The sequence below is a fragment of the Etheostoma spectabile genome, unplaced genomic scaffold (genome assembly GCF_008692095.1).
Source record: "Etheostoma spectabile isolate EspeVRDwgs_2016 unplaced genomic scaffold, UIUC_Espe_1.0 scaffold00006765, whole genome shotgun sequence".
Classification (NCBI taxonomy): Eukaryota; Metazoa; Chordata; class Actinopteri; order Perciformes; family Percidae; genus Etheostoma; species Etheostoma spectabile.
In genome coordinates this window covers 18,077-32,601 of record NW_022603421.1, presented here as the reverse complement: position 1 = coordinate 32,601, position 14,525 = coordinate 18,077, and the positions used below count along the sequence as shown (strand labels likewise).

At 42.7% G+C, this 14,525-nt stretch overlaps 2 non-coding genes across 2 annotated transcripts; both read left to right on the top strand.

Annotated features, from left to right (window-relative positions):
• Positions 1-231: 231 nt before the first annotated feature.
• On the top strand, positions 232-304 carry trnak-uuu (transfer RNA lysine (anticodon UUU)). The gene has a single exon. It is a non-coding gene; the product is annotated as a tRNA-Lys (tRNA).
• A 1,394-nt stretch (positions 305-1,698) lies between these two features.
• Positions 1,699-1,771, top strand: trnar-ccu (transfer RNA arginine (anticodon CCU)). Its single transcript has one exon. It is a non-coding gene; the product is annotated as a tRNA-Arg (tRNA).
• Positions 1,772-14,525: the final 12,754 nt, after the last annotated feature.

The window sequence follows — 14,525 nt, the reverse complement described above, 5'->3', positions numbered from 1 at the left end:
GGTTTGCAGTATGTTCACAGTCTGCTAGTGGCCATGATGAGTTGTGACTTTGAGCTTTTTAACCGTTTTGGCCAATTTGGCCAATTTTCAACCAGTTTGTGCAATAACAATTGGTGTTCTCAGGCAATGTGCAAATCGTGGTCTACCCTCCTGCTGTCCAGAAGACCATGATCATGGCAACAGCTCAATGGTCTCAGGAGATTGTTTTTTCCACATCCAGTTCCTTTCGAAGCCTGGGTAGCTCAGTCGGTAGAGCATCAGACTTTTAATCTGAGGGTCCCGGGTTCAAGTCCCTGTTCAGGCGTAGAGTTGCATATTCTGCTCCATGAGTTGTCCATTTGACATACCTGAACTGTTAAGACACTGCCTTGTTTAAAGAGAATTGTGGCTTTTCAAGCAGGTTTGTATAATAACAATGTTGCTGGTAAGTCTAAATGAACAATGGGCAACCTACATCCATCTTGCTAGCACCCAAATCTCTGTACTCATCTCCCTGCTTGGATAGTATGTCCAAGGACATACCACAAATGTTCTATAACCCTTTTCATTGGTTTGCTACCACTCTTAAATAATCCCTTTCATTGTATCAATCTCAGAAATAACCAAAGAAGTCCATTCATGCGATAGTGCCAGTGTTCAACCACCTGAATGTCACTGTATTTTCAGCATCATTTGTGTTATTTTTGTTTTTAAAACACCTGCCCCGTGTAAGGGTTGGACTCACAACCTTCAGATTATGAGACTGACGCGCTGCCAACTGCGCCAACGAGGCTACGAAAAGCATTGCAACGGTTTGCAAAATTTCAGAAAAACTAACAATTTAGTCGTCAATCTTAATAAAAACAATGTACGTGGAGACCTATGTACTCACACAAAGGCTAAGATTGACCCTAGATGCTTTGTCATGACCCCATGAAACAACCAGGACAAAAGACCGTGTGCAAAGGTTGTATACATGAATGCAAGGTGTATGCATGGATGAGTGTGAGGTATGGTGTCAGCGATTTATGCTGGACAGAGTAAAACTTACAAAGATGAGCGGGAGAGGTGCTGGACTGAGAGACCTCTAGGGCAATCACAGATGCACAACCAATAATAAAACACTACTGAGTGAATGTGTTCAGAAAATAAAGAACATTGTTCAGAAAGCTTAATGAAGCTTCATTTGACCGTAACTAATAACCACCTGAACCTGGTAAAAGGTATGAGGTACTCCTGCATAGCTAGCCAGTGATTTACCTACTGTAGATGGTGGTCGGCGTATCAATGAGGCTCGAAAATGTGCAGATGGTGATTCAGAGGAGATGTAACAGTTTAAAGTGAAAAGTAACTATATTTTCTAAATTGTTGCCTACAGTGCCAACGAGAGCTCTTCTCTAATATTACCGGGTACGCAATAGCTATTCAACTTTAGAAGGTATTGTTGATCTCAGAAACAACGATAGACGGCACCATCTTATCACAACGCCCATGTTTGTGTTTCTTCAATGTTTGCAAAAACATTCACATGAACTCGCAAATCAATTGATGAGAAGGTTCAATGTCAAGGTGACTGTGTCCTCATGTCTGTCCATCTGATTCTTGTGAATGCAATATCTCTGAACGCCTAGAGGGAAGCACTTTAAATATGGCTTACATAACAACTTGGAGTCGCTGTATATGTATTTCTCCTGAACTGTTGAGCTTGGGGGGTGAAAAGCCCCAGTGGCCTAATGGATAAGGCACTGGCCTCCTAAGCCAGGGATTGTGGGTTCTAGTCCCATCTGGGGTGAATTTTAACACAGTGGTTCAACAGAAGCGTGCTGGGCCCATACTTCAGTGGTCGACGGATCAAAACCATCCTCCACTGACCATCTTTTGTTGGTGACACAAGGGTAGACATTCTGAAAGGGTGATGCATCAAGAGATTATGACCCTCAACCTGATTTCCATAGTGAGATGAATCATAATATAACTGCTGGAAAAGTTGTTGACAGCCCATGAAAAGTGGCAAGTCATGTTCTGGCAGATTACTGTCCATATTAAAAAATCGACATCCACTACCCTGTCAGGACCCTGTGGTAATGATGACTTTCCAGTGATGTGATTGGTAATTGGTTGGGCTGTTTACAGGTTTTGATCATATCCATCGGTTACATGGACGGGACTTCAATACCCCGGTTCCACCAACTGATCGCAGTCTTGTCTTTGTCGTTCAACAACTATTTTATCTGTCATTTTAATTATATATATGTATGCATGAATGTATGTATATATATTTATTTATTTTAATATTTTACATGTTCAAATAAACTACTACTACAAACAAATTTGCAGTAACTTGTGTCCTATTTGGCAGCCTAAAAACATGCATTAGGCCGTTGGAAGAATGTGGAATGGAAAGAGATCATTGATGCTTTCACGATAAGTCAAAACAGGAACCCAGAAGCAGATCAGGACAAAGTGTTTATGAATAATAAGGTGAGTATTTATTGAAAAAAAAGCAGTGTAGCAACAGGTCAGTCCGGAAGGTAGGCAGTGGATAGAATGGGTGGTAGGAGGACAGTGCAGGTCCAGGAATGTAGTTGGAGTTGACGGATGAAATGATTACGCTAACGATCCGGCAGGGAATGGATGTCAGGTCATGGTTTAAATGGAGCAGAGGTGGTGATCAGGACCAGGTGTGCAGACTGCAGGTGACAGCAGGTGTGTGTAGTAGAGAATCAGCTGTGATACCCAGAACACCGGCAACACCAAGTCATGACGCTGGAGTCATGATAGTACCTCCCCTCCGACGAATGCAACCGGGCGGACTGCCAGGAGCACCAGGATGGAGCCTATAAAAGTCCCGGAGTAGGTCCGCGTCCAGGATCTGACGCCGAGGTATCCAGCACCTCTCCTCAGGACCGTCAGCCTCCCAGTCCACGAGGTACTGGAAGCCCCGCCCGTGACGTCTAGAGTCCATGATGCGGCAAATAGTGTAGACCATGTAATGGGAAAGAAAAATCTTCTCTAGGGGAAACAGGATATAAGACGGGGATGCTACTGTTTTAATTTTGCAAGAGGTTGTCACACTGTTACTGCGTTAACTCTGTGAAAACTGTCTTCCCACTTGGTTATTCTCTGCAGGGAATAATTAAATCTCACCATGTTCTAAACCTTGACTCAGTTGCACAGCTGTCTTTATTTTGTTTCAACAAAGTCTCACTCTCCAAAACAATTCCTCTCCTGCTGTACAGAAACTTTAACAACATTCTCTATTCTGTCAGGCCTTAACCCCACCTCTTTTTTTTTCTCTAGTTAGTTTTGTCTTGCCGCCAGCCGTGGCCAGAAGTATTATGCTTTAGGGTCGTCCGTCCATTTCCACATACGTACGCACTTCCCATTCTTGTGAACGTGATAACACAGGAGCGAGGAAGGAATTTCTGGAGGGAATTTCTTCAAATTTATCAAATTATATTTTGGAGGTCAAAGGTTTAAGGTGACTGTATCCTCATGTCTGTCCATCCGATTCTTGTGAATGCAATATCTCTGAACTCCTAGAGGGAAGCACTTTAAATCTGGCATACACAACCACTTAGAGTCATGGCTAAACTGATTTAGATTTTGCATTTTCAGAAGAGCACCTTGTTTTCTTTTAGCTGAGAAAAAGGCTTGCACTCACAACAAGGTAAACAAATTGCACTTTATTGCCCTTATTAAACGTTTAGGCAATTTTAGCAGTACAATACAAAGATAAACCTACACGCAGAATCTCTCTCAAGGAGAGGTTGAAGGTCCCATAGCATGAAAATGTCACTTCATGAGGTCTTTTATATGATTTCCCCAGCCTGCCTATGGTCCCCCAGTGGTTAGAAATGGTGTTACATGTAAAACAAGCCCTGGGTATCCTGCTCTGCCTTTGAGAAAATGAAAGCTCAAATGGACCAATCTGGAATCCTCCCCTTATGATGTCATGAGGACCAAGGTTACCTCTCCTTTCTTTGTTTTGCCTGCCCAGAGAGTTTGTTGCGTGCATGAGAAAGAGAGAGACATCATGTCTTGCAAACAAGCAAAGCATGGCAGTTGGTCTGAACAGACCTCAACAGATTTAAAACCACATTCAGTCACAGAATATATGAAATGTCAAAGATTATTAAATGAAATTCCACAAAGTAGGAAAACATGACGTTAAACTACAAAACAACAATAACTTGAACACGTACAATTAAAAATGGCCGACTTCTAGTGTGTTGGTAATGATGAGAGGACTGTTTGGACCAATTTACATTATAAGGGTGACAAAAATGTATTCCTGAAATGAAAATTACGCTGACATCCTGTAAGCCCAAAAAAATGTGTATGTTTCTAGAGATGAGAAGAAAGTTTTTACAAAATAAAACCAAAATAAAAACATTTTCAAACATGTCTTTAAACGTCTTAACGTTTCTCCTTTGGGCCTTCTCCTTCCCACGGTGGGTACATTGTGGTTAGGGTTGGGTACCGAAACCCGGTGCTAGTACGGCACCGGTGCCTCAACACCCGGTATCTATCGGACCGAATAGTAACGGGGATTTTGGGGCCTCATTTCGGTGCCACTGAAATACCAGGGCTGCCTTTTTCCATCTAGTGGTTGTTTCTGTCATTTCGGAGCAATTGCTGGAAAAGTACATTATTTTTATTACATTTAATTTGGACCATATAGTAATAAACAAGCCGTTCTTAAATGTTGCTGTCTGTCTTTTTGTGATCCTTTTTATTTTAAATATATACATTTAAAAAATGTATTTTTAAAAGGATGGGTTCAGGGAGGAGGCCTCGGGGAAGAACCAGGACTAGGTGGAGAGATTATATCTCCAACCTGGCCTGGGAACGCCTCGGGATCCCCCAGTCGGAGCTGGTCGATGTGGCTCGGGAAAGGGAAGGTTGGGGTCCCCTACTGGAGCTGCTGCCCCCGCGACCCGATACCGGATAAAGCGGATGAAGATGGATGGATGGATGCTTCAGGCACCAATACTGGTGCCTAAATGGTAAAGGGCTCTGAGGACAGGCAGAAAACAGTCCAGCTGATCCACAATAACATACATGTTGATCAGAAGATAAAGTTACTGCTGGTCAGCCTTCAATGTGGAGAGAAGATCAGAATATAACAACACAGCTATCAGGGCATGAGGAGGAAACAGCTTGGCTCTGAAACATGTTCACAACGAGGTAGTGTGAATGCGTTGGTGAGATTTAAGGTTACCACTCTGAGAAAAGGTTTTGCCACATTGTTCACAGCTGTACGGCTTCTCTCCAGTGTGAATGCGCTGGTGAGTTTTAAGGCTACCCCTCTGAGAAAAGGTTTTGCCACATTGTTCACAGCTGTACGGCTTCTCTCCAGTGTGAATACGCTGGTGTGTTTTAAGGTGACTACTATGAGAAAAGGTTTCCCCACATTGTTCACACCAGTACGGCTTCTCTCCAGTGTGAATGCGCTGGTGAGATTTAAGGTTACTCCTCTGAGAAAAGGTTTCCCCACATTGTTCACAGCTGTATGGCTTCTCTCCAGTGTGAATGCGCTGGTGAGATTTAAGGCTACCACTATGAGAAAAGTTTTCCCCACATTGTTCACAGTTGTACGGCTTCTCTCCAGTGTGAATGCGCTGGTGAGATTTAAGGCTACCACTATGAGAAAAGTTTTCCCCACATTGTTCACAGTTGTACGGCTTCTCTCCAGTGTGAATGCGCTGGTGAGATTTAAGGCTACCACTATGAGAAAAGTTTTCCCCACATTGATCACAGCTGTAAGGTTTCTCTCCAGTGTGAACTCTCTGATGAATCTTTAAATATCCTGATGTTGTGAAGGATTTGTCACAGTGCTGACAGCGGTGACGTCTGACTCCTCTTCCTCTCCGTTTCTATCAACAGAGAAAAACCAAAAGAGTGAGTTAGTGAGGTGCCATGCTGTAGAGCTCTATCTTAAACTAGAAACAACATTTAGAGCATATCTATGGAACATTGTTTGACTGACGCATTACTTTTCTTTATTATCTGCCAACATCACTATTATGGAGTTGCATTATGGGAAATGTAACATCCAGTGTTTTGTCAGTTTTTGATAAACTACTTTTGAATTGATATTTATTTATTTGATTAGGACAATGCACATTAATGAACATTTCTGTAAATGCGCCAGTGTTAGCCAATTGCCTAATTTTCAACTGTAGTCCTACCTAGGATGCATGTTTTTTTATGGTGGGAAGAAACCGGAGCACCCGGAGGAAACCCATACAAACTCCACACAGAAAGGCCCGGAACGCCCTGGATTCGAACCAAGAACCTTCTTGCTGTGAGGCAGAAGTGCTAACCACTTAGCCACCGTGCGTTTGATCAATTTATGTGGGGCCTCCATTTTGTTGCCAGCCTTTTAGCCAGCTGTTTAGTAACAAATGGGAGATCATCCGGGATTTTAGTAGATGTATGTATAATTTGATATAAATGAGGTTTGTTGACCATGAATTCCAAGAATAAATGTAAAACATTTTATCAAACCAGCTCAGGTTTTTAAAAAAAGCACCAAAAGCTGTAAAAAGCAACAAAAACATTGGAAAAGCACGGAAAAATATTAATTTTCAATTTTGACCTGGAAGGACAAGTTCATGGTTAACGGGAAGACGACACAAGGATTAAAGACATTTGTGAAACCCTCTGTGTCATTAATATTGAGATTAGATTTCTGCGACTCTTCAGTCTGGAGTACAGTCTTTCCTTCACTCACCTCCTCCTCCCTGACACCTTTCCTCTTGCCCTCCTTCTTCTTCTCCTCCGTCTCCTCGTGTTTCTGCATGTACTCGGTGATAAGGTCCAGGTCCAGGTTGTCTTGTGACTCCCATGTGTTCTCCTCACTGGAAAGGTGAGTGCAGACAGAAGAACATCTCCTCACACTTTGTTTTTAGACAATCCATTCTCACTCTAATTATCATTCCGATTATTCCTTTTTTTCTATTGCGATCTTGTAAGGTTATTTGTTGGTCTGCAACATAGTGTCAAAATACCAAAACCTTTAACTTTGACGGCATGATACCATGCTGACACTTTTGTGCAATATGTAAATATATTATATATCTCAGGAACAAGAACACCAAGTATTAATATTCTAGACTCATACTTACTCTGAGAACCCCTTCCATTTCAGCAGAAACTCTACTCTTCCCTTCACCACTCTGCGGTCCAAAACATTCTCCACCACATACTCCTCCTCCTTCTTGCCCTTCTTTGCTGCTCCGGTCGCCAGCTTGCCGTCTGCTGAAGGTGCCTTTGGTAGACCCAAGGGGGGGGGACGACGACATGCAGAGATAATGATACAAGGGTTAGAAGAACTAATGGGAGGTGTGAGTGAGTTCTAGTTGATCGTGTTTTACTAGATTAAAACAAGGCAGGCCTGGTCGCTTCTTTAAGGGAATACAGTGGGGTCCAAAGGTTTTGGGCAAGTTTGAGGTGCAACGCAGGGCTGAACAAGTAATCAAATTTTAATCATGATCACGATTTTGGCTTCCCACGATCAAATTTGAGTAATCAAGCGATTTTTTTTTTCATTTCATAGAACGCTCTTGGTTTTTTGGCAAAAGCCCATCTACCGCTCCGTAAACCACTGTCTGATCATGAGCCAGTCAGAGTCGTTCCCTGCACTGTGCAGCTTAGTTTCTAGATGGAGACAGTCACAGAGGACAGAGGAACGGGAGGAAAACTCAACAGATAGCAGTGTGTTATACGTCGGTCTCAAGGTTTACCAGTTTACCAGTAAACGCACCAATTTGGCCCGTCTGTGTTATTCAGAGAACAGCAGTGACCAGTGCTAGTCGGTGCTAGTTTTTGTCTGTTAGCTCACAGATCTCTAGGGCGTGAGTAATATTTTTCCTCTAGGTCGCATCTGCTGCCTCTCCACAAACAAAGCAATGTTGTTTATATCAATATGGTTTAATTTTACGTTACATTACCCATTTCTTCTGTTTCTTCTGGCTCTCTCCTCTTACTCTCTCTCTTCTCATTCTCCGTGCAACCACGCCCCGTCTCTGTTGCTGGTTTGCTTGTTATTAACACAGCTGTATATTGTTAAGCATGAGAGGCAAACCTGTATTTGTACCAGTTTTTCCGTGGCAACTTTGCTATCGCAGCCGCCATGGCGACAAACACAGAAGAAGTTATTGAATGCAACTAACTTCAGTTGGTAGAGCAACAGCCTGTGAGACGGAGCTGCTGGACCCATTCATAATGGGTCAGCCGTCTCTCTGTGAGTACGTCCATCCCCCCCCCGCCTCCCTAGCTCTTTTAATCAGTTATTAATGAAAACAAGTGAAGGAGCTTTCAGAGAGATACTTTTTTTTTTAAATATATCCTAGGCTATTTATTTCAGATAATTTACATTTCCATGTGTTGCAGTTATATGTCTATACAACATACAACTTCAACATAAGAGTAGAGATGTGAAAGCAGTTATAAACAGCCTATGTGACTTTAAAAGGTGTTTGGTTAAAAACAACAAATAATCGTGATCATAATATTGATCAAAATAATCGTGATTATCATTTAGGCCATAATCGTGCAGCCCTAACTCAGAGTTCTGCATTCATAACGGACTGGAGGAAAGGTAGTATTAGTTGAATGTACTTGGAGATAGATAGATACTTTAGATAGACAGATAGATAGATACTTTAGATAGATACTTCAGATATAGATAGATACTATAGATAGATACTTTAGATATAAATAGATACTATAGATAGATAGATAGATAGATAGATATGGCGTTTTTCCACTGCTGGTAACAGCTCGACTCGCCTTGACTCAACGCATTCTACGTCCGTTTTCCATTGCAAAATGAGTAACGCCTCAGCGTGGCTGGTCACCATAGCTAGGCGTGATGATGTAATATTCAACGCGACTCACAACAGCACGTCGGCTACTCGCCACAGCCAGAAGAAATGTTTTGTTTCAAAAGAAGCTGAAGGAAGCAACAAAAATCACCGCTAAAAGAAACAGGAGTTTGGGAATTCTGACGGAGTTCAGACGTCGACATGACAGTTGTTCGCCGACACAAAAGGGTAAGTTACGTTTCCTGGTAACGTTAGCTAACATCTGCATGTGTTAGGGGCCCCGGTCAGTATTTACTATACGTTAGCGTTATATCAAGTACATGAACTTTAGCAACCATGATTACACACCAACATGTGTGCTGTGTACTGTTTGTGTTTCAGAGCATTCACGCTTTGCAAACTCGCCGCCGCAGACCGTCTGGTGGGCGATGTCCGACCGGTGAGATCTCTGGTTCTGACCTGCTGGGCTTTGTATAATCTTTATGAGAGTCATGGAGAGGCTTATGACAACGACTGGGATGTATCTGGGCCAGCAGAGCCGGGGGGGGGACACTGTCCCAGGGTGCAGAGGAAGAAGACCGGGATGTACAGGAGGGTTTGATGCGCTACTTGAAAAGTTAAATAAAAACTTTTCTTTGATAAATTGTCTTGTTTTTTTAAAGTAACAGTGTGCAATATTGGAAATGACATAAAGCCCCTAATAGCTCTTAATATTGAACAGTTGAAAAGTGAGAATATTGCAGAGAGTGGATAATCTCGGTGTCGGTGTCTGGCTAGATTTTTTTTATAAATGTCCCGTTTGTTCTGGACACACACTCTGAACTCTTGTTTGCTAAAAACGCAGTGATCCGACCAACCAGCAGTCTGCAGGTTTCCACGTCACCTTTTGGTATCGCCTCAGCTCGCTTGGAACCTCGACTGAGGTAGTACTAAAAAAAAAAGTACCTGGTAGCAGGTCCCAGGGACTTTTTTCTGTAATGGAAAACCAAAAAAGGCGAGTAGAGTCGAGGCAAGTTGAGTAGATACCACGCAGTAGAAAACCGCCATTAGATAGATAGATAGATAGATAGATAGTGTAGATACTTTAGATAGATAGATAGATACTGTAGATACTTTAGATAAATAGATGATAGATACTGTGGATACTTTAGATAGATAGATGATAGATACTGTGGATACTTTAGATAGATATACACTGTAGATACTTTAGATCTAGATATATCCTGTAGATAGATAGATACTATAGATAGATACTTTAGATATAGATAGATACTATATATAGATAGATACTATAGATAGATAGTGGATACGATAGATAGATACTATAGATAGATACTTTATTCATCCCGAAGGAAAATTTAGTGGCAAGACAACATAACATGAACACATATTCACACATATACACATAGTGCACTCTCTTGAACTATTACAACTTCTTTAGACCTTTTTATGTTACTGTACTTTATTGGACTTTATTTGGACTATTTCAGGATTTTCTGTATGAAAAATTGAAGTACTGTGAAGTGAATTTCACAGTATAAGAATTAATGGTTTAAGAAACAAGCACCATGGACTGCTAATCAGCCTTTTAGCTTCTGCCCGATGCTGCTAGCATTTAAAACTCCTCTCAAACTGACTAAAAACACGGAAAAATGACGTTAAATCAGACAACACAACACATATTATAAGAGAGCTGAGCCTTTAACGCTAGCAGTTAGCCACGAAGCTAATAGCGTAGCTAGTAGTTAGCCACGAAGCTAACAGCGGAACTAGACGTTAGCTTCGTGGCTAACAGCGGAGCTAGCAGGTAGCCACGAAGGTAACTGCGGAGCTAGCGGAGAAGCTAGCAGTTAGTCATGAAGCTAATAGCGGAGCTAACAATAGAGCTGACCCAGCATGTTAACGCATGCGCCGCTCGGGCTTCTATTCGCTTATTGTTCGCACGCACTCTGGCTGCCGTGTAACAGAGCAGTTATTAAGATATTTACTTGGACGCGTGCGGGTTCGCCTGGAGCTCTGTCTCCGAAAAAACTCACCTAGAAGCTCGCCAGCAAACAAAACACACAGCTATCCCGCCGCCAGCCCCAAAACTTCCGGTTTACTTTAAGTCGGGGCTTTTCAGATTAAAAGTCTAAAAGACTGAAGGCCGCCGCCTTCAGGTCATGTAAATAATCACTACTTTTAGCGTTTATAGAGCAGCATATCTCCACCAGACTCCATGTAAATAATCACTACTTTTAGTGTATAGAGCAGCATATCTCCACCAGACTCCATGTAAATAATCACTACTTTTAGCGTGTATAGAGCAGTATATCTCCACCAGACTCCATGTAAATAATCACTACTTTTAGCGTGTATAGAGCAGCATATCTCCACCAGACTCCATGTAAATAATCACTACTTTTAGCGTGTATGGAGCAGCATATCTCCACCAGACTCCATGTAAATAATCACTACTTTTGCGTGTATAGAGCAGCATATCTCCACCAGACTCCATGTAAATAATCACTACTTTTAGCGTGTATAGAGGAGCATATCTCCACCAGACTCCATGTAAATAATCCCTACTTTTAGCGTGTATGGAGCAGCATATCTCCACCAGACTCCATGTAAATAATCACTACTTTTGCGTGTATAGAGCAGCATATCACCACATTTATTTCAGCTTGAATGTGTGATACACCCTTAAGGGATAACATAATATCCAGCGTAGCGTTTAGTACGAATTTCAAATTTTATTGGTGAGCAATATTAACGTAGCGGGGAAACAAAGAAAGCGGAACCAATGTGCGGGTATCGGTACACCCCGGTGCCCAGGAGACGGACACTTTCCTCCTCTTTGGAGATGAGGATGGCGGTTTGTTTTCTCACTCTCTGATGCCGTAATTCTGCTTTCCAGGTTGGTACTCGGTAACAATGACAACAGCCGGTTTCCTTCTGCCATGTGTCTGGTGGACTGAAGCTGTGGGGGGTTAGTTATGGAGTTTATGATGTGTAAAGGCGAGCTAAAGAGACGCGTTTGTAACCGCGGGAAACGGGTTTCGTAAACAATAGAGCTCGCGGCTAGCTAACAGGTGTGTATCGGGGTGGGATCATAGACAGTTAAAGAAATGGACCAACAGGTCCCGTTGCTTCCATTGAGACCAGTGAAGTCTATTTGAAGCTGTTTCCCGGTGATGCTGAGCGTTACTGCGCAGCCTCCAACTGAGCTTGAAGACGTAGATGTGACGTGGGCAACCTGTCTGAAAGCTGTAAGTCTTCTGGTAGCTGTGCAAGAGAAATCTCAATCATTCCCCAATCAGCAGAGACGGAGAGGTAGGTATATGTTAGGAGATAACATAGGTACAGGCTAATTACTGCTAACTAACATGCTAGTTAACATTAATATAGGCTCAGGCTAATTAGTGCTAACTAACATGCTTGTTAACATTAACATAGACACAGGCTATTTACTGCTAACTAACATGCTAGTTAACATTAACATAGGCACAGGCTAATTACTGCGTATTAGTAAAGGAATGTATGATAAGTTGAACTATTATCCCCAGGTGTATGATGGTTCATGTGTTCCATGATGACATTAGTATAATGGAGGAGTTTTGGAGGTAGAAAGAAGAAATATATATTATTATTGAAACTGTTCAGTAAGGGTGATATTTATTTTGGTAAGGACGAGACTATTTCTGAGAAATTGAGTGTGGAAGATTTTGCCCCCTGAAAAATGGGGAGTAAAGAAAATGGTGTTACGGTTCTTAAATTGAAGTGAAACATGTTTTAACGAGGGGAATGTTGTTGTTGAGGACTGTTTTATGCTTTTGTGTTTGGGAGACTTTGTAATAAACAGAGATTTGGAGACGAGGACGGCGGTTCGTTCTCTCACTCACTGACTCCGTGATTCTGCTTTCCAGGGTTTCTCCTCTGAGAGTTAAGTAGTGAACCCCAATCAAGGAAAATCATTTGTTACCCCGGTTACTCAATTTGAAACCACCCCCTTGGGGCAGACGTCAAGCTGGCGACCGGAGCAGGAAAGGAGGAGGAAGAGGAGGAGCAGCCTGCAGCAGTGAAGGAGGAAGAGGAGGAAGAGCCTGCAGCAGTGAAGGAGGAAGAGGAGGAGCCTGCAGCAGTGAAGGAGGAAGAGGAGGAGCCTGCAGCAGTGAAGGAGGAAGAGGAGGAGCAGCCTGCAGCAGTGAAGGAGGAAGAGGAGGAGGAGGAGCCTGCAGCAGTGAAGGAGGAAGAGGAGGAGTATGGGGTGGAGAAGGTTTTGGACCGCAGAGTGGTGAAGGGAAGAGTAGAGTTTCTGCTGAAATGGAAGGGGTTCTCAGAGTAAGTATGAGTCTAGAATATTTAAAATTGGTGTTTTTGGTCCTGAGATATATATATATATATACACGCACACATTCTACAGCATAACCTTCGGCATTGTACCATGCCCTCAAAGTTGAAGGTTTGGTATTTTGACACTAATGTGCAGACCCGCAAATAACCTTACAACATGGAAACAGATAAAAGGAATAATCCAAATTAGCAGCTAGAGTGAGAATGTATTTCCTAAAAAACAAAGTGTGAGGAGATGTTCTTCTGTCTGAACTCACCTTTCCAGTGAGGAGAACACATGGGAGCCGCAAGACAACCTGGACCTGGACCTTATCACCGAGTACCTGCAGAGACACGAGGAGACGGAGGAGAAGAAGGAGGGCAAGAGGAAAGGTGTCAGGGAGGCCTCGGGAGACTCAGAGGAGCGAGGGAGCAAGAGGAAGAAGGAGGAGGTGAGTGAAGGAAAGAGGTTACTCTAGACTGAAGAGACCAGGAATCTAGTCTCAATATTAATTAATGCACACAGAGGGTTTCACACACAGAAAGAGACACACAAACACACACACACAGAGAGAGAGACATACACACACACACAGAGAGACGCGCGCGCACACACACATAGAGATACACACACACACACACACACACACACACACACACACACACACACAGATCTCAATATTAATGAACACACAGATGCTTTCACAAAGACCACGCACATAGAGAGAGACGCGCACAAAATTAGAGAGAGAGAGAGACACACACACACACCACACACACACACACACACAAACACAAAGAGACACGCACGCGCACACAGAGAGAGACACAGAGAGAGAGAGAGACTGTCTTGATATTATTACTGTTGCTGTGCTTCTTATTGCGTAGCTGATAGATTTTCAGATTGTTTAATATGACTTGTGCAGCCTCCATATTCAGGTTGTTGATGTTCAGGTTGTTGCCTAGCAACGTGTAATCACCAGTTAACAGACCAGCCTGTGGAGCCACCTGCTTCTCTGTTAAAGGTGTATTACACTGTTTGCTCCGTTATGGATGTATGTGTTGTAATAGATGAGGCTTGTTCTCAGTTTGTGTTACTGAGCAACATGTTACAGTGTTTCCTCTGTTGGTTTTATTGTGGTGCATCGTCATGGTAACAGTTCTTCTGCCACGCTATCAGAAATGGGGCTGATGCACGTTGGCTGCCGCTCACATTACAATTTAACAAGTCTTCAGTAGTACACCAATGACTGAGAGGTTATTGGGCCGTCCAGTTACTCATCATGATGTTGTGTTGATGGACGATGAAACGAGCAGCTCCACCAAAAACATCACCGTGGGAGACGGCTTTGAAACGCAGATACCAAATTCAAGCTAAGAAATGTACATTTAAAGCTA